The 6,000-nt window shown below is 40.6% G+C and overlaps 1 protein-coding gene across 2 annotated transcripts in view; it reads left to right on the forward strand.

Annotated features, from left to right (window-relative positions):
• RYK (receptor-like tyrosine kinase) overlaps positions 1 to 6,000 on the forward strand; it is a 46,383-nt gene that overhangs the window by 24,571 nt on the left and 15,812 nt on the right. The window lies entirely within an intron of this gene.

Below are 6,000 nucleotides of genomic sequence, written 5' to 3' on the forward strand. Positions count from 1 at the left end.
AAAGATTTGCTATTCCCTATGCTTCTGCAGGGGGGAAAAAAAAATCATAATCTACAGTACACTTTCATTTACATACAGTTAAAATCACTACTTGTATTTCAATTTTGTTAGCTGCTGCCCTTTAGCAGTTGAGAGACTTTGAAACATTAAATCAGTTATGTCTCTCTTCCGCAGTTTCACTTCACACTTACTTACATTTTCAGCTTCATTAAGTTAAATAGATTACTGAGCAAAAAGCCTTTTACTTGTTGCTATTTGCTGCTGCTACTTGGATTCTAGTGTTATTGTTATGTAGGAAAATAGCACTATCCCCAAATCATACTTCTCTCTGCCCTTTTCTGTGGTTTAAAATTGTGTGTGCGTTTGTAATGTAGGAAAACCAGAACAGCATTCCCTGTTTTAGCAGTGTCATGTTGAGTCACTTCCAGAATATATTTAAAATTGGGCTTGAGTTTTAAAATATGCACCGTGTTGCTTTGGAAAATAAACTTATGTGGTTGTGGTGTGGAAACAAATGTTTCAATATAAATAGCCTTGATATTAAGATTGGAGGAGAAAACCTGTTCTATTGAAACTTTTACAAGACTAAGCATAGTGTCCTATGTTGTAACCTCCTTACATTGTCATTTGTGTATGCATGTCTTAACATAGGGAAGATTTTAATTCTGTAGGATGTACAGTTGCCTTGTAAAGCAGATAGATTGATGCATGAAAGCATAGCCATTACCTGAATGCCTCTGTAGCTATCTAGACTTGTGCATGCAATAGAGCAGCTAAGCAGGAGCAAGGTGTGTTTTCCTTCACTTCTGTGGTAGGCAGAAAGCAATCGGATGTGCTGCTGGCTTCCACGGTAACTTGTCACTGTCTAACTGTTAGGGCCTCTTGCAGTTTTAAAGCATAAATATACGTATATATATGTATGTACTTCCCCTTCTACCTATAAAAAAGCAGATTGGATCATGACTACTTGCATTCCTCAAGCAGTTCATCCTTCTATCAAAGGAAAGTTCTGAAAATGTCTGCTAGCAGCATTAAAAATGTCGTGTACAACAGATGTGAATGCAGGGTAGTCTTCAAGTGTTGAATTTCTTCCAAAAACCCAAAGACTTGTGTAGGAGGGTTAAGGCAGTATTCAGGCATGTATTCTCTTTGAACTGGGATTGAATTCTGCCTTGGGAGAAATTTTACATAATGAATTGCTCTGCAGAAGCAGCAGTAATTAAAAAGGATGTGTTGATACCAGGAGCATTTCTTACCTGAAGCTGAACATTCAGGGCAGTTCTGGTACTACAGTCTCAATTCCTATGGGCACAGAGTCTGTGACCATTGTGCCTGCCTGTGTGCTTTTCACCCTTCAGTAATTTGAGCTTGTGGACTTTGTCACAGTATATGTGGCAAAGCCCGCAAGTCTGAAAGATAGTAAGGGTAATACAAGCTTTGTGAAAACAGATAGCCATATAGAAAATGGGTTGTCTAAGTGTTCTGATGTTAGGGAATATTAGCTTGCAATATGAACAGAAGGAAGTTTGCATGGGAACAAGATGTTACAAATGGTCCAAAGGTGAGAAAAGCTTCAGGTAAAACATCTTTTTAAATATTGCTGTCAGGAAACGTGTTTATCGGAAGCCTTAGACTTCCTAGCTGTAGTGTTTGCGGAGCTGCTTCTGATACATGTGCTGAAAGAAATTGCTGTGTGTTACTGCCCATAGTAGGCTATGAAAGGGCTCTGGAATGACTTATTTCAATTTTGAAACCCTCAGTTATATTGCTTTTAAGATTCTGCTTTGCCTTCTGTCTGAAGAAACAGATTTCAGTGACCATGCTACAATCTAAGTCTTTAAGTTGTAATGCTGTGCTTTGCTATTTTGAGATTCTAGGAGGTCTGACTTAAAATGTTATTCTTGAAAGCCATCCAGCTAATCGGGTAACCCACTGCAATATGCAGGTAGATGCTGCTTTTCATCTCTGGTAAGTAATTTGAGGTGTGGAGTGACTCTTTTCTGATATACTACCACCTAGTGAATGTAGCGCGTGATGCTCTGCAGTTGTTATGAGTGCCCAGTCTCGTAGCAAGCAAATTGCTGCAATGTTGGTGTCATTGCAAAACTTCCCAGAGATATTTTTCATGAGTGTCACAATGATTCATGTGACTGATAAGTGATGGAAAACAAAGATTTAAAATGCAGTTTTGCATATGGCCTTTTAGAAGTTGGTAAAAATCAAACAGGTGCCCTTTCTCCCCATGAACCAGGAAGGGCCTCAGCACATATTACACTTGCCAGAATTGTTGGAGAGATTAGCCTCTTATATAAAAATAGTAGTGCCAGGAGCCCCATTGTGCCTGGCTATATACAAATAACATAATATCATGAGGTAAACTTGCAGTCGTATCAAAGCTTCTTGAAATCCTAGCTTGTTCTTGCTCTGTGCCTTAGGGTAGGCTTTCACAGCCAGGTTCTTGGCACAGAAAGAGTAAAACCAGTGCTTTAAAAGCATCTTCCTAGTTCTGGAATGCATTTACATCTATCTCAGATAGTCTTGTTTTTAAGCACCTTCTGAAAGTTGGACCTTTTTGGTCTAATTGAACCCAGAATTACTACTGGATATTATATCTTTCTCTTAACTCGTGTGACCTGAAGTCTTTGCTATTCAGTTACTCAGCTGTTGGTGCGTGATAGCCTTGTGAAAATAGAGGATGCTCTTTCAGGGCTAAGAGGCGCTGACCTGGCTACACCTCATGGTCACCATGCTGCAATTGCATGAATTGTTGAGCAGTGATGTATTCTTAATCACAAATAGTGTTAATATCTCAGAGGGAAGTTTAGCTTTTTTTTAGGACTTTGAAGAAGTTGTGCAACAAGCCCTTGTTACCTTGCCCTGGAGTGTTTGACTTAAACTCAGGGCTGTTTCTTGATGCACAAATTTAATATATGGGAGACTATGGCCTCCTCTGTCATGGCTTTAAATTGCTATTCTAATTTAAGAGGTTTCTGGCTCTGTGGGAGGCTTTCCCCCCATTCCCTGCTCTTTAGCTGCGTGTGTGGCTGTGGTCATATCAAATGACTTCACAGATCCGCTACAGAAAAAACAAGCCGCAAAAGCCTGTGGGCATTCTTGTGTGTTTGACAAGATTGTTCCCCAGGTCTCGTTTTGTGTGGCTGCACAAACAATTCTGTGAATAAAATGCCCACGTGTATGTGCTTACATGTAATGCTTAGAGATTTGATATATGGTTTCGGTACAGGATTACACTTTGGCCCAGGCAGGAAAATGAAATCTGTAGGATTCACCATAGTACGTCCTCGTAAAAATGTCTCACCAAGCTGGAATTGCTGGGTCACGGCTGTCACTGGCTTTGCTCTGGGACTGCGTATTTCTCGTATCAAAGCCAGAAACACTGTGGACTTTCTGGATTGCTTTTAAGGGTTTTCAGTGCAGGATGGTCAGATTCACCAGGTCCTTGACAACAAAATGTATTATTACCAAAATGATCTTGTTCCCAATCTATGAAGACCTGTCTGTTGGATGTTCGAAAGTGGTTATAATCCGCTAAACGTGACAGAGTTTGTTTAAATGTACTTTTTGTTGTGTAACTAAAGAAAATGGCCTTAAAAGGAAGTCTAATTGCAGTGGGGACTGTTGTAGTAGCATTATTTTGGTATCTTTTTACCCCCTTTTGACTAGAATCACTCGAAGTGGTGATTTATATTCTGTTTTGAATTATATCTAGTACAAAACCACAATAATCAAATTGTGTGGTTGTTCTAAGTTGGCACTGGTCTAAGCTAGAGGAGGATTGGCCTTGTACTGCTATTGTTTGTTCTGAGTGTGTTGAATTTGTTGGTGTTGTGTAAGTTTTTTCCATACAGAAAACAAGGAAATAATATTGATAAGAAAACACAATACAGATGCTGGGACTGTTTCACAAGATAAGATTTAGATTTCTGTATGTACTTGAATCGTCCTTTTGGGTGCTCAACGACTATAGCGTAGTATCTCCGAGCTGAAAGAAAACAATGAAATGTAACAGTGACCTGCTGAAAAACACTCTGTGTGATGGAAAGCGAAAGGCATCGGCAGAAGAGTGTCATCTCTTACAGTGTTAGCATGAAGAGATGAATAGGTGCATTGTCTGAACCAGATTAACTCGTTCTGTAGATTTTTAAAGCCAGTCTTAAATAATCTCTGATTTAGAGCTTTGGATTATTGCATGGTGGCTCTTATAATTAAAAGCAAACCAGTTAAGCAAGCACAGGGCCAAAGAGTGTATAAGCGAGTTAATCAGCTTAAACTCACATCTAGTAATCTCTTTCTTCCCTTTTGTCATATGCTGGGTTGAAGAGGTTGTGGTCTTTGAGTTCTAGTAATTAATGCATTTAAACCTGAAGCTATGTACTAGTAGCCTGCTGGCAGTTCCTCTAACTTCTTATACATATATTCTTATATTAACTTAATATACAGCTTTTACACCTCTATTTTTAATACTTCTTGCCCTTTATAACAGTTGGATGATTCAGCCATTCGTGCCTATATAACTGCATTTTAATGCAGTATCTTGGTTTTTCTTGCTTGTCTACAAGCCTTTTGAAGTCTGTCTCCTAATATCAAATTCATCACATATAAAACACTTGGGAGCTATTGCTGCACAGTAGGTAGGACCTTCTCTTTCTTGTGCCTCTGTGTGTTGGAGTGCAAACTAGAGGCTTCAGCTGACCATTACTTAAATGTCTCCTGCACTACAAGAACCTGTTCAGACCCTCCCCCCCATACGTACTTGTTATCAAATACAAGGAAGTGTGCCATTTTGATGCATCCTGTAATACACCGCAGCCATAGTTGTCACAAATCTAATGGCACCTCTGTGTCTGGACTTCTCTAGAGCGCTGTGTTTTGGCTTTCGGTGGTCTTGGTCCTTCCAGTCTGTACAGGGTCTAGGCAGTGATGCTCCTTAGGGGTTTCCAAGCATGCTCAGGGTTCAGTGCCTCTGGCTGGGACCTGTATCTGCATTTACAACCTCCATTTCCTGATCTCCTCCTTTTTTAGTGCCTGTATGCTTTTGGGAAGGCATGCCTCCTTTTTAATCTTTCCTGAGCCAAGGGGGTAAAGCAGCCTTTGAAGTAGTTTGCCTTGGGATATCATTCGTTTCCCTGACTTAAAGGAACTCTCTCAATCCAGCCGATGTTTTGTGGCTCACAGGTTCTTGAGTTGTACGATTTCTCTTTTGATGAACCCTTCTTAGGCAGGAGCTGTGTTGTGCCTGAAGCTGTCTCCACTTCCAGCAGATCTGGAAAGCTAAATGCCAATTTGTGTATTATGGTTAAAGCCTATCTATTTAGCTTGCCATTGCCATGAGGGGGAGGCCATGCTCTCCCTCTGGGCTTTGTGCTTTCTTTCCTTACCTTGTGCTCATCTGCACTGACCACGTTCACCACTCAACTCAGTCAAAAGTCATGTTTTCTTTTGCAGGGTTAAAGTTCAATTAGGAAAGGGTGGTATGGGGAGGAGGGTAAGACCATGAAGAAGGGAAAAGAGCAGATGAGTTCTCTCCTCTTCTTCCTCCCAGGGCAATAAAATGTTGGTTTGACTCATCTGTAGTATGTAAATTCATCCTAATGCAGCAAGAAAAATTGAGCGGCTCTTGCTGGGCTCTCTCCTGTGCTAGCTTGCTGCCTAGGCACATCAGTACTAGTTCTAGCACGAAGGAGGGACAGAAAATGCACCCAGGTATGAGGAGGGTGGGATTGTGAGAGCTCTGATTTACATCGCATTAAGCTTCCCTGTTGCTTCTTGCCACCAGAGGGGGGAAAAAAACTAAACACAAAAATATTTGTGGGGAAGGGGTTGCAGGCAACACTTCTGCTTCTGCCCAGTAGATGTTCTGATCGCTGTGGGTTACTGGAGTTACCACAGATGCTTGAATTTTAGCTGGCAGCAGTGGGTTTTTTGTTGGTTTTTTTTTTTTTTTTTTTTAAAGGGGGGGGAGAAGAAAAACAAACATTT

The sequence above is a fragment of the Aptenodytes forsteri genome, unplaced genomic scaffold (assembly GCF_000699145.1).
Source record: "Aptenodytes forsteri isolate BGI_AS27 unplaced genomic scaffold, ASM69914v1 Scaffold679, whole genome shotgun sequence".
Lineage (NCBI taxonomy): Eukaryota > Metazoa > Chordata > Aves > Sphenisciformes > Spheniscidae > Aptenodytes > Aptenodytes forsteri.